General features: G+C 39.4%; 1 protein-coding gene across 4 annotated transcripts in view; it reads left to right on the forward strand.

Moving 5' to 3' along the window:
- Positions 1-235: 235 nt before the first annotated feature.
- lrrc4ca (leucine rich repeat containing 4C, genome duplicate a) overlaps positions 236-25,774 on the forward strand; it is a 93,973-nt gene continuing 68,434 nt past the window's right edge. For 2 of the 4 annotated variants that reach the window (XM_061721502.1, XM_061721499.1), the window contains exon 1: positions 7,295-8,753. The gene's annotated coding sequence lies outside the window, so the exon portion shown is untranslated. Of the gene's footprint in view, positions 290-7,294; positions 8,754-9,529; positions 9,570-25,774 lie in introns of those variants that run through there. The other 2 variants (XM_061721501.1, XM_061721500.1) reach the window with 2 other exon arrangements.

Consider the following 25,774-nt stretch of genomic DNA (forward strand, 5'->3'; position numbering starts at 1 on the left):
GCATGCATGGACCCCATAAGAAGGTAAACTTAAAACAGTGCAGACCGAAGCTGAGCAGTATATTTTATAATTAAAGCTGCAATTCCTTATAGTATCTCTTATTGGCCCTTTTTTTCTTCTTTTTTCTGTCTCTGCTTATCTGCCCTATGGCAGGCAGGACGTGAATGGATGGCCCACTTGATCCCCGGTGTGCCTGAGCAGAAACACAGCAACCCAGAGGATTAGAACACGAGGATCGGCAGTCATATCCAGATGCTGCAAAGCTGCACCCTGCCTCACATGTGAATAGGTATGCCATTGTCTGGAGTACTTGCTTGCTTTCTAACTACAAATACAGCCAAAGAGAAAAACATGCTGAAACTGAGTTTACACTAAGTCTGCTATGATACAGGATTACAGGGTTTATGTCTTGCTTAAATCTTTATCCTCTGATTGTCAGTCAAGATTTCTTGGTAGCAAACTAAGTAAGCCTTTAATGGGTGTGCATTAATAGGCAATTCTTGCAGGAATATGAGAGTTGTTAAAAGAGGTGCAGAATTCTGATGATCAGATGCAGACTCGTGTGTGTGGTTGTATGCCTGCAGCTCAGAATCCTTCATATTTTGAAGGAAGTATATTAAATATACTTATTGGGGGACATAAAAAATATAATTAATGGCAGAGTAAAAGTTCACGATTAGTATTAATCAAGCATAATTCCTGTATAGTTCAAGCCTCAACAGACTAATCTCACATGCTAAAACTCGCTTCATTTACAATAAATATTATTGGAGGATATTTTATAAAATATGTTTTTGTTAATAGCGAGGGATTTAAGGATTGTCAGTTTATGCTCCCATCTCTTTATCTTCTGGTTTGTTGCCAAAAGACTCCGTTGTCTTTTTCTGAGGAATGTGTTTCCCCTTTACTTAAGTGACTTGTCCTTCATAGATCAAGAGTCCTACAGCAATCAAGCTTGCTTGAATTCCTTATTCTCTGTATAATGTCCTCTGAAACTTTTTTGTACATGTTTTTCATTAAACATACATAAGATTTGTTCTTGAGATTTGAAAAGCAGGCTCTTTGGAACAAAGTGCATTAAGTGGAAAAAAGACAAAACTCCAAAACTTGCTGGAGCAATCGGATTTCAGATACACAGTTTAAAATGATTGTTAAATAGCGCTAAACCACATTTCATCATGCTTCATAGCACAAATATCATCTTTCCCGCCTGTTGGCTTTCTTTTCCATCAAAATTTACACAGCTTGTTTCAACTGCCTACATCATCTTTGCATCAGTGAATTTTGATACTTAGCCATGACCCACAAAAAGCAGTTGCACACAAGGCTAAAAGGAATACATAATTTCTTAATGCCCACGCATTCTGGCAACTAAACCCTGCATAACTGCATGCAAAGTTTGTCAGACCAGTTGGGCTGTGCTTTATCATACAACCAGACAGTCGCTCAAATTCTGTTGGTAATATGCGTGGCAACATTTCATCTAAAATTCCCTGTTTGAGGCGTTGACTCTCCAATATTCACAAATCAAATTTTGTTCAATAATTTGAGCTATAGCACTGAATCTCCCTTGAGGCAATACTCAAGCTTACAGAGATGGATAATGTGTTTTATGTTTTATTGTTTGTATTCATAAAAAAAAAAACAATGAGGAGTCACTAGAAGTGAAAGAAAAAAGACAGGACAGTTGGTCCTCATACTGATGAAGCCGTCAAAGTGTCTATTAAGGGAAGGAAATTATTATCTAATTAGGTTGTTGGACAGCAACATGGAGAGTTAAATAATGCCTGAGGAATGGATGGAAAGGGTACTAGTGTCGCTTTTCAACTACAAGGACGATGTCCACAACTGTAGCATCTACAGAGCCATCAACTAGATGTAATATTGACTGAGGTCTGAAGTCTGGAGTAGCAGAAACATATGTTAGAGTTGGTAAGTATGTACAAAGGCAGTATGACAGCAGTGAAGTGTGCAGTAAGAGTAACAGATGGTTTTCAGGTGGAAGTAGGACTGGATCAAGTATTGGCCCTGAGCCCCTTCTTATTTGCTATGGTGATGGATACGTTCACAGATGTTTGTAAGATGCAGGTGGAAGAAAAATGTGGTGAAATTGACATGTGCTAAACAGAATCCATGTATAAAGGAAACACTCAATTGTCCTTCCCAAGCTTAAGAATGATTTCACGTTTACTTGTCAACAACTCTGACCCTGTGCAGACCTGCATCCCTGGATATCCAATCCCAGTTGACCAACGCTAATGCAAGGTCTCAACACATTCCCACATGATTTCAGAGGCTGTCACTCATGCCACATTTGAAGGTGGTGTGGGACACTTGTGTCCACATCTCCTGTCCTGGGATGGATTCAAGGAACACCAGATAGACATACTTGCGTTATGCGTTGGCTCATTTTGCCCGCAAATGACAGCAACAAAGCTTTTTGTCATTACATTTTTAGTGCCAGATCTTTAATTTTATTTTACACAACATCATTTGTAATGTGCATATCCTTTACGGAATAAAGTTTGGGGGGAAATATATGAAGTAATTCCAGCAACCATGCAGAGAGGTTGGAGCTAACATAAAAAGATATCTGCCTGAACTGTCTCCCGAGGGTTGTCTTATTTATTCCCAGCTGTAGCCTGTGGCTGTTAAAAATAACAACGTATTTGTTGTTTGCAATTGGAAATTATCTGTTTAATATTTGTGAATAGAGTGGGAAGGCCAGATCCAATCACTCAAGATGCATTTGGGTGCATATTTTAATGTTAGGAGTGAAAACAAGTGCTAATCACTGCCCTCTTGTGACCCAATTTTTCAAAATGCATGTAGGTGTTAACTGGGACTGTGAAACAGACTGACAAAGTTAAGCAGATGTGTTCCTTCCACATCGGCTGCATTTGAATTGACAAGCTCCGTGCTTCTGAGATCAAACAATACAAGATGCCTTTTTGATCATCCAAAATAGAACTGGTTTGGTCGAAGAGAAAAGGGAGAGGCATCCATTTGGAAATTATTAAAGAAATTAACGCTGACAGATGATGATGGTGCATGATCTTAAGGGTATATATTGTATGTTTTTTTATATCCTGGTTCATCCGTTGCTGTTTGTCTGTGCTCTCATCTCTCGATACTCCTTTGGGCTGCAGTCAATATCCAATAACTAAGCCAGTCATTCAGTCTCCTTCACCAATGTAGTGAGCAATTGAAGAACCTTAGAGATTGTTATTAGGGTCCCAAGCCAAAAATTGGTCAAGAAGGGAAAGTGAAAATTCTTTCTTCAATCACAAGCCATTTGGGCCAATAGAAACTGAGGATAAGCAGTACAGTTTGAGATTAGAGTGGATCAAAGTGGTGATTAATAGGATGGCAAGCACGCTGATACATTTAATTATCGAATCTGAAAAATTTGATGCATTTCTTTGGATTTTGTAGACGTCATTACTGAGGTGTTCGTGAAAATTCTCCTATTTGTTCTACATGCTGTGCTAACTCTGGGGTTTGAATTATAGGATTTAAAAAAAGGGGGGAATTAGAGAGTTGTAATGAGGTTTATAAAAAATTAAATTTAAGTTCAGGTGAGTAAGGAAAGATACTTTCGCCTGCATGTATTTTCCTTTCTGACTTATGTCAAGCACACCTCAGTGCATTGTTTTAATACCACTGAGCTCTGCAGGATATCAGCAGTGATGTCTCATACCCTCCAAAAAACGTCATGAATAATGAATGAAGGATCTTAAAATAAAGAGCACACATTATTAAGTATTCAGAGTCTCCTTTTGAAGGGGGACAGCTGTAGGTGTCACAGCAAAACATTCTCACTCAGTATCTGAGCAGGTAGAGCTTTGAAGACCGTTTAAACAAAGGGAAAGCTACCAGAGTTTGAACTGGAGCAACGACACCCTACAGGTTACAAAAAAAAAAATCTTAATTCTTCTGCAATGACTAACTTATGTATATTCTGTAATGCCACATTAACAACATGCTTTTAATTATGCTTTGTGCTAATGCTCTTTATGGCTCATGCTTTGTTAAACCCCATGTGTATCCTACTGTTTATTTATCGCCCACTAAACTTACTAGCCTGAGCTGTAACATGGTGTGTATATATATATATATTGATTGAATGAAGCACCTATACAGGATTTGAAAATAATATTAATAGAAATTCTAAAGCTTACACTTCCACTACTCGCCCATATTGGAGCGTTCCTTGACCAAGTAGGGAGCTTTTACACTTGCCCTCGTCACTCCAGGAATAACTGGCCCCACGAGTCTTGTGTGTCTTGGCCTTTTAAGGAACAAGGTCACAGTCTCCACAATGGCAGGCCAACATGTTTTAATCTCTCTCCAAGGACAGAGGGATCTTTTCTAACTGACTCCTATACAATGGTGCTTAGATCAGTTATGCAAGCATGTGAACAACTAAGATATTTTTCACTATTCCACTATTTTGTGTTTTGGGGTCTGTGCCTCACCACATTCAGTTCAAAATAAAACAGAACCTAAATCAAAGTGCAGGTTTCAGGTTTAAATTGACTATGTTTACCTTAATGAGAAAGGACCTGTTTGGGATGGTGATGCTTTCTCAAGCTCAGTGACTTTTTTGTTTGACATATCAGTTTATATGCTTTTCAACTACTCCTCTTCTTTTTTTCCGTCCACACCTTGCTTTTCTGAAAGACAATTGATTTTGCAGACGTAACTTTTTTTCACAACTCTACCAGTTTCTTTATGCATGTTTTCGTGAACTGTACGCTGGCCTTTCTGTTATTACGGTTTTTCTGGCATCTGTATCCTTTTATTGAGTCTACAAAAGTTATTGCTTTTCCTGGATTAACAAAAATGAAATATGTATGCCTACATCCTGGACAATAAAGCATTCTCTCTCTCTCTCTCTCTCTCTCTCTCTCTCTCTCTCTCTCTCTCTCTCTCTCTCTCTATCTCTCACACACACACACACATACTGTATCATATGTGCATCTGCATGCTGTGGAGTTGGGTAACGCATTGCTTGTTGTATATATATATATATATATATACATATATATATATATATATATATATATATATATAATCAAAAGCAATGAGCAATTTCACAATGACCCAAAACACTTCCCATGTCAATGGATTTTTAGATTTTGCCATTAAACACATTACAAAGCTTTTAAAATAAAACGATCAAGATGTGACCAAATGTACTTTCAGCTTTAATTTAAGCTGTTTCACAGTAACTGAAAAGTGTGCTCTAGATGGTTAAGATAAGATGGTCAAACAGACACTTCAAGAATATTCAATGTATTTGCCTTCAAGAAACCTTTAGTTGTTTATACCATATGTATCGTGTCATAATCCACCAGCACTATCAATGAAGTGCCGTTCTGTCAGTTTTGTAGCATTTGGCTTTTTTTTTTCCGCTTTTTTTTTCTTGCAGACTCTAATCTTGTTCTCATGTTTTTGAATGTTGCCGATATTTTGTACCCTGTTGCAAACCTTCAGCATTGTCTCAAATGATGGCAGCTCTTTGACAATGATAATCCTTCCTGCTCCTGAGTATTCTTGACTTCTGGTTATCTTGTGAAGGGGTTTTTCTTCATCAAGGAGTGGCTCATCCACTTAACTTACCTTCTGTCCTATTTCAGGCCTTTTGATGTTGTTGAAATTGTGAGTGCTCTGTTTCTTTTTAAGAATATACCAAGCTTTTGATTTGGCCAAACCTAATAAAGACATAATATATTTATTTTAGATTTGTTGTATCTTCCGTCTAATCATGGTCTCCTTTCCTCGCATTGAGATCTCCTTGGATGTCATACCGTTAGCTCTAGTTGAACCACTGCCAAATTCCGACTCAACACCTGACATTGACTCCAGACTTTTTATCTGTGTTATTTGTAATAAGTATTTTGATTTTATTTTAAAACAACCAAATATAACGTGTTTTCTGTGCTACTTACTGTCCACACTGTATACAAATAACAGGATAAAAGTGGATGAATTCCTGATTTTAAAAATCATCCCTTAAGCTTGATTTTGAAAAAGAGTATTTTTCTGCCAAGAATTAAGTGATCTCATAAGCAAGATGAATAAAGAAAAAGGTTATGGCCTCCAGTGAAGGCTCCCAGAAGTACCAGTGATGGTGGAAAAGCAAATGCTTCAAAACAAAACCATTAAGTAAGGTGGTTAAATGGCAGCATGACACTAATTATATTACAGAGCACTCAAAAATGATCTTAACAGTGACATGTGAATGCTACAGATTAAAAAAAGCATCATGCATAGAATACTGCTGCACAATCATGAAAAAAGCGAGGTGAGTTTCCATTTTGTTAAATTTAATTCAGTCCCTCAAATAGACTTGAGGAGAATATGAACAGAAATTGAAAAATAGGGAAATTATTTAATGATGTCTTGCAACTGAGAGAAGGCAACACTCTTAACTACCATATGCCAGACACACAGACAGGCAGGTGGACAGTTATGAAGACAGATGAATGATGCAACGCCTTCAGCACTGAGGGAAATGAGATCAGATGTTGACAGCTAGATGGACAGATCCCTGGTCTGGCATTCAAATGTTTTCTTACATCTGCCATCCCATGCTTTGTGAATGCACTCTTTCTATCACGCCATCTCTGCAGTTGCTCTGCAAATTCATCCTCGTTCTTACCTCCACTAGGGAGTAATATTACTGAGTGAAGCATAATATGTGCAGTGCAGCAGGTTGCCTGTGATAAACGCTTCACAAGCAATAATCTTTCTAAAGACACGAGGTCTCCAATGTCAGCCACCATGCTCAAATTCTGCAATGTGTAGGTCTGCTTCATAATTCATAACCCCCCTGCCAGAATGTATAAAAAAGAGTCCAAAATGCAGATGTCTGAAAGAGATTATAACAAGTATTAATCTGTTTTCTAGGTTGACACATTTCTCTCTGTACTCCAGACATGTGCTCGATTACATTTCATACTCTTTTCTTCGCCGAAGCGATTACTACAAGAATGACTCTTCTGTTGTGCTATATGTAGTTTAAAAAAAACAAAACAGAGGAGCCTATATAAACAAACCAAGCCCAGTGTGTCATGGGAGAGCCATCCTATGCGACAATCAGCCTGAGGATGCTATCACATCACCATGCAAGAGAAAGAAACCGGTAGGTGGCAGTCGTGTGCTATTTGGAAGCTACACATGGGAGGAAACGCTTTCTGTCTCCTCTCTGGAGGCAAATCTCCTCTCTGTCCTTTCTCTCTGTCTTCTACTCGTGCTCGAACACTGTGCCTGTGCACAAATATCAATAAGTGTTTGCTTTATTTAAAAAAACTGACCAATTAAGGGTCAAATATGAAATGAATGTGAGGGCAGGACTGAGATTCAGGGATTTTGGAAGCTGTGGAAGTTCAGAGGAAGCATGGAGATTGTAAATGAGGGGGAACAATATTTCCTGCCTTCACTGCATCAATCCAGCCTGACGGCAGAGTGAATCCAGGAACACTCACTGGCGGAACAGTCTCAGTTGGAGAGAGAACTGCTCGTCAGTGGGAGGTAACCTACATGATGCCCTCTCTTCAACTTATAAATTCATCGTCTGTCCGTGCGAGGGTAAGCGTTTTCTTGAGGCGGAACTTGCTGAGCGCACCGACGGACGCACCAGTGGAACTGGCTGATTTGTAAACCACAACGGACTAAAAACACTTCGCAATCCCAAAAAGCGTGAAGATGAATAGACATTGAGGAAGCACCGTATGGAAAATGTTATTTCACATCATGGTGAGGCTCGTAAAGACGGACCCGGAGCTGGTGCGCAGGTCCTGAGCGCCTAGACTGAACTGTGACTCCGAGATATTTCTGGTGAAATCGAGCTTCGGTGCAATTGAGTTTTCCAATCTCATAAAAAAAGGCTCTAAAGGTTTTGCGGAGGTTTCCCGCGGCAACAACATCGTTTTTCTTCTGAAATATGGACAGCAAGGCAACCTTCAGAGAGTGCTTATCTTTAATTCCACCAACTTAAATCGCTCATATGTACAGGATTGCGCACAATACTGTGGAACTGCTTTCTTAAGACATAACCAAGAAGGGAAAAAACAGAAATAAGGATGTTAAAATCCGCCCTGCATTGTGTCATGAAATGTAAAAAAAAAGGGTGGGTGACTGAGATTTGGGGATAACTTGATGATAAGTTCCTTTTGAAAAAGCGAATGGGACATTAAAGCAAGTCAGTGCCTGGATAATGTTCTTCAATGGAGTCTAAATGAAGAGCCTCTCAGGATGTAGTGCTACCTGGACACTCAATGCGGATTGGAGAGGTCACTTTTTTTTAAACTCTTAATTTTAATCGGAGAAAGGAGAGAGACAAAAAAAAAAAAAAACGGCATTACTTTGCAATGATCTGACTCATCGTTTGGAGAAAATCTGCGAGCACACGTCGGCCTGGAGAATAGTTTCCACAATGGCACTTGTAGGTGCCTCCGTGATATGTGCGTCCTGAAAGAAGAGGAAATATCCATCCTGTTACAAGCTGTTTTTTTTTTTTGCATGTCAACTGGACTAATGTGTGGATTACGTACCAATGTCGTTCTGAAAGACGGAGCACAATAAGTCTGAAAAGAAAGAAAGTGACATGCGGATTCTGTAAAACCACCCGAGAATGGCGGATTTTTTTTCCATGCAGTTTTTTTTTTTTAAATTGATATGAGAGCAGAAGAGGGACACTTCTTCCCAAAGAAGATATCCACCAGATATCTCCTCTACGTGAATAAGTAAGTTATTGTTTTGTGATGCACAGAACTAATAATGTACGTTTTAGTCACTGCCTCATTTGTGCAACATTTTCTTCCTACATGACTGCAATGCTATAGGAACAGTATTCACTCGGTTTAAACCTCACTACTACTGCTTCTCGATGGGGAAAATGCCTTATCCTAGGCTGATTTTGAAGATGAGGGGAAGCGCAAGCTCGCACAGCTCTGCTTGCTTTCTATACACGTCCTTGAGTTGAATGCATGAGCACAAATTTTAGATGCCATGAATTGTAAAAAAAATGTATAAATCGATCAATAAAAAAATACAGTCGCTTTGGGGTTGTAAAGAATAAGATAGGTGATTGTTAGACGACTGTGGGGGAAAGCAACTACTGTCTCTGGATCTGTAGTAATAAATCAGTTGGGTCTATACCTGCATGCGCTCAACCCATATTCACTCAAATCTGCCATATATAGGGCTGGTGTCTCTATACACTTGCTGGTGTAAATTAAGTATTACGCACGGGAAAAGAACATTCCAGTGTTGCTTTGTTGGCTGGGATGTGTGACTGTTCCCTCGCCTTGAGCTGAAACCAGTCCGTCCTCTCCCGTTCCCCTCTTTTTCTACGTGTCACTACAAAAGGCGCTTGTTCCATCTCTTTGGTAGGCTGGGAGGGAGCTGTTCGTCTTGGTGGTGCTGAAAGGAAAATGTGCTGCCCTCGCTCTTGCTTCTCCATCAAGCGGGAGAAAATCTGATCCGAGGCACTGAACTGCTCAATCCGAACCTTCTGCAGAATTTCACAAAGCAACAGATGACACTTGGCACGTTTCTAGGTTTGAAGGGGGGGGGGGGGGGGGGGGTGCTTTATTATAAAGCAATTTACCATATTTCACCTGTCTTTATTTATTTATATATTTTTAATTGCATTTGATAGCCAAGTGCCTGGATGAAGGCTAGTTCAACCATGTGTCACATTTCACATCTATTTTCTTTCGAACTCTGAAGCTAGGGATCCTAAAAACTTCAATAGAGGTAGTTGTGACTCTTTAGACAAATAATAAATCATGTCTCTCACCTGGGAAAATGAGAAACACGGTGATCATTAACCCACTGAAAGAAAAGCCGTCTACGTGATGGAGTGACATCACCTTAGGGAGACAGATTAGACTTCTGATTTTATGTTTTTGCTCTGTCGGGGGCTTTTGTAATATGACCCCTCCTCACAAATTCCCAAGATTGTAGTTGTTTATTGACAAATGATATAGGGTGATTCATGTCAATAAGCAGAGAGACTGTTCTTCCTCCCCATTTACCACTCCTCAAACCTTTTTGTCCCAATGGACATTTTCTTGCAGATGAATCTAAGCTGTGGGTGTGGGATGTTACAAGCAAAATAACGATTTTGAAAACATAAAAGAAAAAAGTGAATAAAAAGCGACTCAATTTGGCAACTTTAGATTAGTGTTTATTTCTGTGTGCTGAACTCACAGCAGATGTATCCCTCATGTGTCCCTGTTAGTTGTTCCACACTGTGGGAAAAAAGCCTTACAACAGGTGCAGCAGAGGGACCAAGTGGAAACTCATGCTGCTCACACAAATCCAGTGTTCATCTGATGATATTGCAATTTCTCCAGCCATTGTCGTCTTACTTATCTTTTGAAAATCACTTCAACCAGCCGTGTCAGAAAAACTAATGAACTTGTCAACTGGAAAAGGGCACCACTGCAATGAGGTGCCAGGGTCTTGCAAAGCGACAGCTTGCATAGCCATGCTCCCGTCCCACAATTTCTGTCATTTTCTTCGTCCCCTGTCTTTGATTCAGTTGAGATCAAATCCAGCCCTGTGTGTCATATAATAACATGTTAATTTCTCAAATCAGATTAATTTCTGTAAAGCCCAGCTTAAGACACCATTAACATTCATTTCTTTCACTGGCAGAGACTTGTATCAATAATGGAGCTCCCCTTACATTTTACATCTTTGGATTTAAAATCCAATGGGAGAGTATACACAATGATAAAGAAACTAGTTACTACAATCTAGTATTTGTTAATTCAGTGAGCAGTGAGTTGGGGGTCTAAAGTGGTAGGTGGCCAGATATAAACCGAGTGTTAAAGATGGATCTCAAAGAGGCATTTTTCAAATTCTATAATACAGAACTAAACAGGATATTAGAATCACTGTTGTGTATTTGTCCAAAAACCCAAGTTTTAACTTGTGGTTGCAGCCTGGAAAACATCATTCTTTTTCAATAAGCACTATATGTGAAAGCACCTGGAATATTTGCAATGACATGAGATTTAACAAGCTGTCAAGTGTAAATTTTACGAATAAGCTATTCACAGATCTGAAATGATAGCATTTGAAATTGATGAAAAAGAAATACCTGGACACACACAGCAATTGTGCAGTTTGAAGTTTTTGTAATGTGTCCCATGTCTAATAAGTGCTGATTTTAAACACAAAAGAGTCATGTTGATTGATGCTTCTGAAAGCCAGCAGTGAGTTATCTGTAACACATTAGCTAATTTATGTTACAAGTCTACATCACAAGTTTTGAATCTGTGGAGAAAAAAAAGTTTCTTTAAAACTGTGCTGTTGAGCGAAGCATGTAATCTTTTGAGGAGAGAAAAATGGACCAATTCGTCACCGTTTTGTCACTTTAAGTAACAACAGCATCCTCAAAGTCTCAACAGAGAGACAGAAAAAAAGGAAAACAGTTGTTTTCAATCCGCTGCGCCACTGTGGCTGATCATCTGAGCGTGAGCCTGATAGGATATGGTTTTTTAATATCATCTATTCTACCAGCCATACGCAAACAGGCATCATTGAACACATACAGACATGGAGGGTATTCACAGTAGCCCTCCTCATTAGTCATCCTTTCCAGCATGTCTGTCTGAATGCTCTGTCCAGGGAGAGAACAGCTGAGGGACGGCTGCAGCACGTTCAAGCAGTCGATGGATTAATCAATTGGTGTTGCAGCTCAGCCCATCCATCATAGGGAATAATTTGGGAGACATCATAAACGTACCATTCTATCTTTCCAGAGGCCAGGGAGAATTGCTTCTGTTTACGGCCTCTTCTGTGACTGTTATCGTGGGAAAAGGGGTGCGTCAAATAAAATATGGATGGGAGTGTTTAGTGTAACAACCCTGTGAGGTATTTGCTTGTGTTTTTGCTGTTTTCAGAGAACTTCAGCTCAACATATTTTACTGTGACTCATGTCCTAAAAGGAATTCTTTCCATTTCCTCTCTTCCTTCATACGAATCAGTTAAGAGCACTGACCCGAATTCAGGATGCATCATTACTCACCGCTTGCCTTACATCACCCACCTTGCCTCAGCGATGGTGTCTTTTTGATTCAGTTGTCTTCATGTCTTCTCCTGTGCCAGTCTCCTTTTCTTGACCTCACTGGTATTCAACAATCTTCTAAAACGAGAGTGACAGCAGCTGAAGTAGGACGGATGAAATGCCTCTGCTATTAACAACTTGCTTAAGTACAGGACAAAATACACACTCATCCCCCTCCCTCTGCCTCTCTGATACACACATATTAACAATAGTGCATGTGCACGAAGGAGTCATTCTTCTTGCCTTTTGGGCAACTGGGAAATGTCTGTTTAAAGTGATATGGGCCCCGGCCACCACACTAATTCATGCTACTAAATTAAAAGGTTAAATGAGGTGTGACAGGGTGGAGGGCTATCTCTCACTGCCTCATTTTATTTTTTTTCCCCCAGAAAATGTCTCATGGATATACAGATATTTAAGTTATCCAAGGGAAAGAAGAAAAATAGAAAAAAAGAAAAGAACATTTGAAATTAGAGGGAGATACCAGGCCTCCTTGCTTTCTCTAAAGTGCTGTCATCTCAATCTTACACTGTTTTATTTAATAATTTGGAGGGATCTGTGCATGTCCGTTGCTTGAAACAGGACAAGTTAAAAAGATCGTTTGAACTGGAGAGATGTCTTTCAAGCGACATTTTAGTGGTCACCTAGCAACAGAGCCATGATTAGTGCATCCATTGGCAGCTGTTCCCTAACCTAGATGTTGTGGATGGACACAAGGCTTCAGTGACAAAGCCAACGCTGTGAAATGTTCAAACTGAACACCACATTTCTGTGAGAATTATTCTTTCTCCTCAACAACTTGGATCCTGTCCCCTAAATTTTTTTATCAAGGTGTTTAGTGAATAAAAAAAGTCCTAGACACAAGCATAGGGGTAGAAGATGTAGTGCTTATCTTTTTAGGTTGTAGCATTGTCTTGTGATGAAAAGGAAAATGCCTTGTAGCTGTGATGGATACTTTACTTCGAAAATCTGATTGGTTTCTCCCTGTGGAGAAAAAGCAGTTCTTTTTTACGGCGTTTTGTCCATAACAAATTGCAAGCTTTATCTGCAGGGATAGTTCCAATGATATTGTAGTTCTGTCTCCAGAAAAGCAGGGAAAATCATTTGATTAAGAGCCATTTAATTTTACAAGACAGTTTCCTCAGGTGAAAGTGACAAAATGCAAAAAGCTTTGCGAGCAGGTTTCCATTAATCACAGTAGGAAAATCCAAGATGCCATTTTAAAGCATTGAAATGCTGTTATATCAAAACTCAGTGCATTTCAATAGGTAGCATTAGTGTTTAACCTGAAACTCCAGTAAGCTGCAATCACAACATGAGTGAATAGTTTTATCAGGGGGGGGATTCTTATTCACTCTCAAAAGACTAAGGGCCCGATTTACTAAAGGTTTGCGTGTGTTAAAACGTGTGCAAACTTGACAGCACCCGCAAACCAAAGTGCCAGCTGATCTACTAACAGCGTGCAAAGACGACTGAAATGCGCAAAATTGCACACGCAATTCAGTTAGTACTTTTGCCCTGATGAATAATCAATATGGGGCGTACCCGGCAGAAATCCTAAATACTGGGAGGGGAAGATGCAAATATCTCCTTTTACCACGCGCAATGAGATTTACCAAGCCTGAAAGTAATTGCGCGTATTGTGATTGCGTCTGTATTTAATACGTTCGAAAGGAAGGTGCTAATCTGCTGCTGCTGTTATTGTGGCAAGGAGGCGACATCTAAAATCAAAGAATACGCAGAGAGAGAGTCTTTATTCTGCTGCATGCTATTTTAAAAATGGTTGCACAAGTTTTATTAAAGGCCACTTTTTCTTTAGTTCTCCGCCACATCTCTTAATGTGCCCCCCTCCACTCGCCCACAAGCAGGCCAAGCCTTTGTGCCAAAACTTTGTATTTTATTGATTACTTATCTTATTGAACGTGAAATCATCCTTCGTAAATTACATTTAATTAAAACCCGTGCTTATTAATCACAAAACACAGGTTAAACATCATGACCAAATCCGCTCCGACCCGGTGTGTCAGGATCAGCGCAGAGACTGCAGCTTCGCCTGAATTATGGTTCTGCGTTAAATCGACGGCGTAGCCGACGCGTAGGGTCGCGGTGGGGTGTGCGTCGCCGCGTACCCTACGCCGTCGTTTCTGAGTTGGTGTGACGCGGAACCATAAATCAGCCTTTAGTGTGCGCCCTGTGCGCTGTTCTGAACACTTCTCTTCTCTTCTTTCGGCCATGATGGTCCCGTCTGTCACACATTTACTGTAGTGTTTGCTATATAATATATAATATTTGCAATATACTGTGGACATCTGAATAAAAACTTAACTCATAAATAGATGAATCAAAGCGCTCTCCAGCTCTGCGTCTGATTGTCTCTTTCTCCTCAGATCATGCCGAGCACCACCGGGTCACGCAAACCCGACCAATTAAATATTAAAATCAAATTCAGTCCTGTGGCCCGTTTTTCTATTTCGTATTTTTGATCTGTGCCTAAAATTGAAATATGAAAAACCAGACGTTTTTCCGTTTTTTTGTGTTACCAACTGCATTTATTCTATCGCAGGTTTTCTCCGATATTGCGTTTCTTTTGGTAATGTTTAAATTTCTTTGCTGTAGTTCATGAATGTGTTTATTTGCCTCTTCCACTAATATGTCTAACTCCAACTCGTCAAATTTCATTTTGCGCTTGTGACTTGTGACTGTGCATTCCATCCAGACTCTCCATGGCGCAGATCTGCGCTCGCAAACCTTAAGACACGCAACACCTCATTTAAATACTGCTGTTTGCACCTGTTATCAATTGCGCACGCAATCTTAGTTGATCACCTGCAAACCACACGCAAACAGCACGCGCAAACTTTTTCAGTGCACACGCAATTTAGTACTCTTTATTTAGGATCTTAGTAAATCGGGCCCTATGTACAGCATGGTAATGGTAAAATTGGTCACTACTACTTATGTGATTTTGACTTACCACATGTGCTGTTGTAAAACAAACCTGCAACGTCTTATTATTAGTTGCCGGAAGAGTCACGGATACAAATGTGCAATTTTCATAGAGTGCTACAATTCAGTATATGTAAGGACTTGCAATTGCATGCATGTGCCATCCTAAACTGGCACCTTATGCACTGTGCATCCAGGGGTGCACAGTGAGTGTCTGTGACCTGGACATCTGGGTTGGATTTTACCTTCTGTCTGACAGATCGGCTTTTCAACGCATAAGGCCAGGGTCAGATGGCTGCTAAACTCAGTTTCGCAGCAGGGGTCTGGTCATCTGTCAAAGCCCCGCAATCTAACATAGCATGGTCACACCCCAGATGGAATTCACACAGTTACAGCAGAACTAGTAGCTGTGCAGTCGAAGCGTCTTTGGTAATACTTAAAGGAGCTGTATGTAAGAGCAATAATAAAACGAATCATAAAATGACCCCGATATGTCAACAGACATTTAAAAATCATGTTCATTTCAAATACTTATGTCACTGACAACAGCACTCAAGCCAGGATATTCTAGTTTAAAAAGAGGAGTTGCAGCCCTCAACTGATGTTTATGTTGTCATTTTTTGTTTTGGCCTGAAGCTCCACCCTCCACCTATCTCCCAATCACCAAGTCAGTATTGTTTCGGCATCCGGGTTGCCAGCTCGGCTCTAATTATCGCAGCCATGGCAGCCTACGTTCCTGCTGCATTCTGCAGCCTACCTGGAAACCTCTGGTCGGGGGGAGGAGGGGGAGGGTACACCCCGCTCAACAATATTTTGAAAGTGACTGCAGTACCAGTTTTGGCCATTTCTTACAGACGGCTCCTTTAAGAAAAAATACTGTGTTATGTGTGATAAATATTGAGCTCACACAAACAGTAACAAAAGAAGGCTTGAACTTAATCAGACGTCTGTGCTTACATTATTTAAATGCTTTTCTCACCAGTGCATACACATGCTTGTGGTTGTGGACTGTGTTTATCTTTAGTTGTATCTCTGTGAGCGTAGATTCATTTCTCTTGTGACTTACTCACTGTATTTGTCTCTGACCTTAATGTGTCACTCATCCAGGCACCTGTACGTAGGAAAGGTGCCCTACAATGATAGTTTTTGATCTGACAAGGATTGACTTGCACTTGATTTAATCCAAGTTGTCTCTACAGTGTAAAGTCTGCTGAGGTATCAGTCTGTTTTGCTGCCCAGGTCAGGGCCTTGTGACAGCAACTGTCAGTCTGCTCCTGCACCGCATTTGAGAGAAAGAAAATGCTGCAGAAAACACTGGAGGAGCTGAGAAACCCCACACATATCTGGCTAATTGGTAATCTCCTGCACAGACAACAATAATTAATCCTAAACAGATGCCACCTCTTCAAATGAAACTATTTGCAAAGCGGCAGTTTGTCAGAAATGAAGATTAGCACAAAAACTTGGTGTTCATACCAGTAGGAACTTCCCTCTAAAGGCTCTTCAGTTCTTACAGATTACTGATTTGCCAGTGAGGCTGCGATACACATTGCAGGTTACAACATAACTGCAACTGTGGCAAGTTCTTGCTCAATGATGAGCTTTAATCCTTTGACTGGAGTAATATTTCTCATGATGAACAGACTAAATTGAATTGATGAATTTAAAGTAATCAGGAAAAGCTTTAGTGAGTTAGCTAATCATGGTCGATGGGAAGTGTGTGAGTCTGCATTTACTCCAATGAGTAGCCTCCTGCAGCCTGTGCCAGACTCCTCAGCATTTGGCTACAGTCTGTTGCAGAAGGAAAAAAAGAAGCGAAACATTCAAGGCCTTGTCATATTTCATTTTACTTTAGTGAATAAATTAGTATCATTTTAAGCAGTGACAGGGAGAGTATGTCTTAAATGAAACAGGGTTGGCTTATAATGACAGATGCATGGAAAAACTATCAAATTTATTTGTGCCATGCCTCAGTACGATAGCATTTAAATTTGAACTGAACTTCTGTTGCATTTAAAATAATTATGTAATGTTCATGTTAAATGAATGCATCACTCTTGTCTTGAATACAATACTTTATTCAATTCATTCAATGTTTTTTGTAAAAAAAAAAAAGTTCTTTAAAAACAAGTGGACAGGTACAATCATTTGAAATGATTTCTTATGAAAACCAACATTCTGAAAAATTATAAAGTTGTATACATTTATTTTCATAATATCATTATTAAATGGCGTGTTTGACCAGAGAAAGGTGAATGTATAAGTTAAACAGGAGCAAAATACTTGTCCATGTGACAGAAGTTGAGGTTTAACTCCCAACCCTGGCTGTTCTGGTTTATTGGTAACAGTTTTAGCCAGTTTATGCTGACAATCGATTAGGAATCCTAGTTTTCTTCCTTAAGTAATTTCTCAGTTATTTTATATATAAACATTTTTATATATGGCACATTTATGTGTTAAAGCAAAAGGTAACTTGATAACTAGCACTGAGTTTATTACTTCTTCTAGCTCATTCTGTAACACCCCATAATATCCTGCTTATTTATAGGAAATTATATGCAATGTTGAACTCCGGTATGATATTTCCAAATGTTGTTGTTTGAACATCATAAAGCAGCTGTGACCTCCTCATCTAGACTGTCCTTGATATGCGGTGTGTGACTGTGGGGTTTGATCCCTCCCCGCTCTAAACTCTGTCGCACTGATATAGTTATTATGTATAGCAACAGGGGAACGTTCCAGGCTCTATGTTGACTGCTAATTGGGCTCCAGTGTAACGACTGTGTCATATTAATGACCCAGATCCAACTCATTGTAATATTCATGAGGTGTGAGGACTTCTTTTTCTTTTCCTCTCTGGAGTTGCACAGAATAGAGGTGAGGTGTGTGTGTGTGTGTGTGTGTGTGTGTGTGTGTGTGTGTGTGTGTGTGTGTGTGTGTGTGTGTGTGTGTGTGTGTGTGTGTGTGTGTGTGTGTGTGTGTGTGTGTGTGTGTGTGTGTGTGTGTGTGTGTGTGTGTGTGTGTGTGTGAACAACAGTTTGCTGATATGGATGATAGTATCGGTACTGGGTACTGGGAACAAAAGCCGATTGCAGTGTACAAGCCCTTCATCTGTTTATTCTTTTGTGTTGCTGAAAAGCAGTTTGAGTGTTTGCTGCATTCTTTCTGTGTGTGTTTCCACCCAGACCTGCTTCCACTGATCTGAAAAGTTGAATGCACATTTAAATCTGCATTTGATTCGCAGATGAATGTTGCAGGTTAATTACTCTATTTGTGTCCCATTATGTTTTTTGATTTATTATTATGTGGTGGCTGACAAAGCCTGTTGGAAGATGTATTATTTTTATTTATGGAATTATGGACCTGTCAAAAGATTTGTTGGGGCAATGAAACAGGTAGGACTCAAAGGGTCAAAAGCATGCTGTCACCCCCCCCAAAACACACACACACACCCATCCCGCGTAATCATATTATATCCCATCCCAGAAAAGACTTTTAAACACCTTTTATGTCTTCTGTGTTGTTTTATTGTGCTGTTCTTTCTATGTGTTCATTGTTGAAAAAAACTTAGATGCATTGGACATATTCTATGGCGTAACTCTGAGGTTGATCACAAACTTATGGTCCCAATACACTATTGCATTTTTATGTGTCCCATAATCATGTTTTTTTATGTTTGCTTTGTGTGTTTCTGTTGACTTGAGTTACTCCTTATTTTTGCCCCCCCCCAAAAAAAAAGATTTGAATCTCAAAAGGCATCCTGATTGAATCAGTGTTAAAAGAAAAAGGAAAAGAAAATGATAACATATGATTCCATAATTGTTGGGAAATGAGATACAAAGGGGAGAGATAGTACTCACAGTGGTGGAATATGAGAGTAAATCGCCATAAATCTATTCTACCATTTTTGTACTCATTTGTTGCAACATCAAAGGCCCGACTGCATTGTGATTGCAGCCACTATGAAGTGGACCTTAATCCAAATTAATGCTGAAATATGCTAACAAGAACTCTATTATAGTTTTGTATGCGGCAATGAGAAAGTTCAGTATTTTTTTTAAAGTGAAATGGACATTTCTCTACAAAACTTTACCAACTTGTCATCTATTTGTTCAGTATGGAGGACTTTTTTTAAGCTTTGAAATATCAAACCAAATACACCTCAAAGTTGATAATGGACTCACTTATGTCCCTATAATAGTGAATAGCCTTTGAAGTACAATGGATAAATAGTTGTAAATATAAGGGCAGAAAACAACCATTATTTACAAGGGATAACAGTGTGTGTGTGTGTGTGTGTGTGAATAGCCTTTGAAGTACAATGGATAAATAGTTGTAAATATAAGGGCAGAAAACAACCATTATTTACAAGGGATAACAGTGTGTGTGTGTGTGTGTGTGTGTGTGTGTGTGTGTGTGTGTGTGTGTGTGTGTGTGTGTGTGTGTGTGTGTGTGTGTGTGTGTGTGTGTGTGTGTGTGTGTGTGTGTGTGTGTGTCTACCTACCACAAGTAACATATTTATGCAGTGGAACGTTCAGTTGTTTCAAAATAGATAACTATGAGGCAAGCTCTTAGACCTGGTGATATCCAAGACGAATCACATACAGCTCTTGGGTATTCCAGACGAAGAGGATAAAGGAAAGCCTGGATGGTTTACAATCTTAATCTTTTCAGACTACAGTCTGACTACGTCTTCTGACCAATCAAGCCAAGATAGGGTCTGGAGTCATCCGCTAGTCAAGGCTGTTGAGTGAGTCCACTCTGCTCCAATTTAGCGAAGTTGCTGCTGGGGAGTAGGACTTTCATGAGATCCTCCAGCTGATGAGGGAAAAGGAGATGTGGAATTGTGTAAAGCTTTGTGGTACTCGCTGAACAGCTTCATGTTCATGTTGAATTATTCAATTATCAGGCTGAAGCCAAGGCATTTGTCAACCAAAATTTCTAATGAGATGCTTCTTAACAGTGGTTCATATTCATATTCAGAGTCATATTCAGAATATAGTGTAACGTGAGTGTTTTTTGCTTCTACTTATTCTACACTATTTGTGGCACATAGAGACTGGCAGAGGAAGGTACTTTTATTATTGTTTGAACAGTTGTTCTCGATATGGACGAGGCCAACTTTATTTCTTTTGGGCAGACAGTGGTGGGGTTCTTTTGTTGTCTTTGGTGTGTTCATTGACTGTACATGATCTATTGTTGTTCTTAGTTGTCAGACTGAAAGATATTGTTTGTGTCATTACAATCCTGAAGATATAACCCATTGACTCCCTATATGCTTTCTTGGAATGTTTCTGGTTTGGATCTCACAAACAAATGTGGCAACATCTTTTCGTATTCTTTTTATTTCATATTTAAAGTATGGTAATATATTTGTGCATAAAAACTGTTAAAGTAACCCAGCACAGAATACTCAGGGCCAACAATATTTCACAGGTCTACCAGTCATCCTTTATATTCACAGCTAGAGGAAGTTGCAATTCTTGTTCAAAATACTGTACGTTTTCTTTTAGACTCCCCCAAAACTGGTTCTAATGGCAAGGTCATCATATAAATACAGTTGGAAAAAAACAGGAAGAGAGTTTATATGATTAGTGTTTGACCTTAATAGATGACTCAAGCTCTTGATTGGGGAGGTTGATCTTAATTGCTATCTAGACCAATAGTCTTTAGTCTTCCATGCCCTTGGATGGAAAATTAGCTAATAATTATAAGATAAGAATTACATTATATATATATATATATATATATATATATATATATATATATATATATATATATATATATATATATATATATATATATATATATTAATGTAATATTTAAAAATATTACATAATACATATATATGTGTGTGTATGTATGTATATATATATATATATATATATATATATATATATATATATATATATATATATATATATATTAATGTAATATTTAAAAATATTACATAATACATATATATGTGTGTGTATGTGTATATATATATATATATATATATATATATAATGTATATATATATATATATATATATATATATATATATATATATATATATAATGTATATATATATATATATATAATGTAATTCTTATCTTAAGGGTAATTTAAGAGCTAAGAACCCAAAGCATATGTATAATTTTGTAGATGCACTAGGAGAAAAAAAAATCAAGCTAATGCTGAGTACTGGCCCTATTGATTTCAACAGGATGAATGCAATCAACATTTTTATAAATTTATTTCAAAACTTTATACTCAAATGCATACTTCTTGAAGAAATTTGACTCAATTCTGGTTGCATTTGTGTGGGACTACAAATCTTCTTTAATAAAGTCTTTAATGGCGCTTTTACACTAGTACCTACTCAGCGTGACTCGACTCGCCTCGCCCCTTTTTTTGCGCTTTTACACTAGGGGTCGAGGCAGGTGGAGGCGTGCCGAATAGATACTTTTTCTGTATCTATTCTGCTCTCGGCTGAGTCGGGCTGCATCATCACACTACAGCAGGGGTAGGCAATTCCGGTCCTCGAGGGCCGGTGTCCTGCATGTCCTAGATGTTACCCTGCTTCAGCACACCGTGATAAAAGTACCTGTGTCATTAACAGAATTGTGCAGCCCTGGATGGCAAGCTGATGACGATGATTAATTAGAATCAGGTGTGTTAAAGCAGGGAAACATCTAAAACATGCAGGACACCGGCCCTCGAGGACCGGAATTGTCTACCCCTGCACTACAGGCCACCGATTGGTCAGGGGGCGGGGCCATCATACGTTTGAGTCAGGAGGCGAAAATCAGCGAAAGAGCGACTCGCGGCTTCTTAATTTTATTCGACAGGCAATGGGAGTGCAAAAGTCTGTTTGGATCCAACTCTGAGGTGCAGATGTTCATAAACCTGGTGGCTGAAGAGAGAATTAAAAAGGGATCTAGACGGGCGATAAGGAATGACCAGATCCACCAGGCGCTCGGTCACTTCTCAGCTGCTCGCGGCTCCCAGCTGACTTTTCAGCAGTGCCGAGACAAACAAAATTTAAAAAAAAGCGTTGCTGCTTGGAGCTTCTTTCACTCTCATTTTTTAACTTGGTATCAACCACAAGTCACAGACCCAGCAGCACATTTATCATCTCCTCCATGTTCTACATCTTTAGTGTTGTTTTCTTCTCCGTTTAGATCACACAATCAAATACGCCACAGCAGCTTCCAATCCCGCCTACCTCTCATTAGGGTTGCAACTAACGACTATTTTAATAGTCGACTAGTCACAGACTATTGAAACGATTAGTCGACTAATCGGATAATTAGTCATTTTTTCTTAAATTTAGTATGAGGTTGCTTTAATTGTGTGGCAAATGATAATAAACACGAGAAAGATGGCTACTTCAATGATATTTTATTCAACTTTGCCGCTGTTCATACAAAAAGTAAATAAAGTGTCTAAAACCAAGGACAGGCACAGTGATCAGTCAGTATAGACATAAATCCATGAATAAATAAACCTCTGTCCATTATTTTAAATTTTTTAAGGACAGGCAATTTTTTTGTTATATAAAAAATTAATTATAACATAAAATAAAACGTCTCGTATTTTATCTCCGTCAAGTGGGTAAAATGGGTTCTGGATGGCAGGGTTGTACTCTGGGTTGAATTGGTGTATCATTTGTTGAAACCCGTCACCATCAACCATGGAGAGCGGCCTCATATCACAGATCAGCATCTGCAGTATGGACTCAGTGAGGGCAGTCACCTGTTGCGGGCTACACGTCTGCTTCTTTTGCAGAAAGGGGCCCATGGTGGCTCTCTGCTTCAGACTGCATGCATTTAATTTAAAATACTTTTCAGGCACAGTCAGGCAAAACATTAAAGCTCTCTTTTAAAGCCAAAATACGCTTAATATCTTACCAAGGCGAGTCCGTTTCGTTCAACTGTCCAACGTGCTTTCTCTTCAAATGCTCGTGCATTATGCTCTTTTGCTTTCGAGTCCCAGCCTAATAGCCAAATTACGTCAACAAAAATGTTATCTCAACAAATCCTTAAATCAGATAAAAATGGCTAACAGGGCTCCTAGTGTTCCATTACAGGCTCCAATTTGCCAAAGCCATATGCTGCTACCTGGCCAACAGGATGCCCTGTGCATGGTCTGGAGGAAGATGGGTATCAGATCGTTCTTAGACCTACCTACAGTATTGATTGTTATTTTACCATCAACCTTTCAAACTCAAAATCTGTCTGATTTAAAGATTGTCAGGGAAATGTGATTCCATTTCGGACACTTTGAGAATCTTTTGCTCCCCCAGATTCTAGACAGATGGTGTTAAAATATGGAAATTGTTATACGTCTGTCACACAAGTGTAGGGTAGGTCCCTTAAACTAGCTTTAAAACCACTACTGTTAAATAACGGTAAAACCCAGATAAGTTAAAAAGGAATTCACTTATAATAAAAAAGGGAAACATGCAACTAAAAGCTGAGCCCTCGATACTATAAAACTCATTCATATATTGTCAGAAAAAGAGGGATATTCGGTTCAGTTTGTTGTCCTTGTAATGCCTGATCTAATCGGGCCTACTGGTCATCAGGCGTTCACTGCCGGCATGTGAGTCTGGGAATCGCCCCTGCAGCTATCCTGGGCGGTGCGTCGGCCTCCTCGGCTGTCCCCACAGAACCACGTCTCTTTCCCTGCCGCAGCTTGTACCTCTAGGCCTTCCTGGTGCAAACCTGGGGCCTCATTTATCAACCGTTCGTAAAAAAAGTTCTAAATTTTATCGTAGGAATGAAATTTAGAATGCGTGTAAGTACAAAAAAATCAGAATTTATCAAACTTGCGGACACCGGTCGTACGCACACTAGTAAGTAGTCAGTGATGATAAATCCCACCTGTTCTCAACTGCCCTGCTCGTGCACGGTTAGGGTCATTTGCATACAGAAACGCCTCCAATTGACCATATATGGCAGCAACAACAGGAGGTTTTTTTTCTTTTCAAACTTTATTGAACAAACTTCTGTAGGGTTTACAACAAAAGGCAAATGAAACGAAACAATCAATTATCTACAGATAATCAACATTTGGGGGGGTAAAAATGAAGAAACAAAGACATCGTTTCATATAAGCTTTTGGCAATATCGTTTTTTTCACACATCAGTTTAAGAGATGTTAAGTACAGTTTACATTCATTTTTCAGATGTACAATGGAGGGTTTGCTGTTATTCCATTTGCATTTATGTATGTGATATTTACCTAGTAAAATAATTATGTTGACCATGTTTGATATATTTCTTGGAAGATTATCCATATAAATTAAGATTTGGTTGGAGTCAACAGCTCCTGCTTGGAGGTTTCACACCAACAGAGCTGTCCTGCAGAATAAATGAGTGTTGCGTTCCTCAGGCCACCGGGCAACGACGGGCAACAGAGACATAGTTGCATCGCAGATTATTTGTACATGGATTGAATGAAATCCTTTCATGTTCACGTAACTGAATTCATTGTGTAATGGTGATTTTATGGCGATGTGGGTGCAATCTATAGCTCCAATTATGTTGTCTCTCGATCCAACATTGGTTGTAAATCACGGCATAGATCAGTCAGAATGTTTTTGGGGAAGCGGTACCTGCTGAGAAGCCACTCCGTGCTCTCACTGAACATCAGCACGCTCTTTGAAAACGCGCTCCCTGCGGAGCGCGTTTTTACGCAGCGCACGGTTCTAAGTAAGCCATGGTACCAGCCATGTATTTTCTTTTCAGGTCGTCCTGCCACAGCTGTCTTTTATAGCTGTCACACCAATTATTCAAAATGTCTAAATTACTAATGGAGAATTTTTATTAATTAGAGGAAACGGGGAACATGTGTGAAGTTTGAGATCGCTGAACACTGTGACTCTTTTAATGAGTTCTATTTGTAGTTTCACTGTTCTACCACTAGATTTTGTGTGTACGCATGGTCGGAGTTGTGCTTACATTTACACGCGTTCCTGCGCACAGGTACATGTTGATAAATTCCATACTTTGTGTGGGAATGTTCATATGCACACTTTACGCACATGTGCGTACGAACGGTTGATAAATGAGGCCCCTGGAGTGCTGGAGAACACAAGCCGCTTTCAGGCCTGACTCCAGGTACCAACGTGAGCCCACACATACAGATAGTCACCAATATCAACTTTCCTTTCACTTAGCTTATAGTAAGCGTTTATCTCAGCTGGGTCTGGCCTCCGTTGAGATGGTCCACGTTCGGTTCTCCTGCACATCCTCGTATCTGTTGTCCTCCAGGCACTGCTTTGAATTGTTTGTCTCTTGCTTGTAGAACTCCCATGGTATACCCATGCCGTGTTTGTGGCCTCCAATCAGCGAGGATCCAATAATTATTGAGGGTGTGGTCCATCACCTCTTGCTCCAGCCCAGCCAGTCTATTGCACATTAATCTGTACACACAGCAATCTTAATTGAAAAATAAAGACAACCATAACACACAATAAAACTGTGCAGATGCTTAGACTAGGAAGAAACGATAGGTGTAAAACTAGGCCACTGACATGTCTATGATCTTTTCCTGATTCCATCAGAGAAGCTTGGGCCAGTGATTTGAATTGAAGTGCCTGAAAAACTTTTGAAAGAAGCATACTGTAGTCTTAAATTCACTGCTGCTGGATTATCTCTCTCCTCAGACTACTTCAGTACAAGGCCTTATACAAAATGCATTATTAAAAAAATCTTGTTTTTATAATGCACAGCTGAGGGCTGTCCA

This window comes from Cololabis saira, chromosome 5, assembly GCF_033807715.1.
Source record: "Cololabis saira isolate AMF1-May2022 chromosome 5, fColSai1.1, whole genome shotgun sequence".
Taxonomy (NCBI): Eukaryota; Metazoa; Chordata; class Actinopteri; order Beloniformes; family Belonidae; genus Cololabis; species Cololabis saira.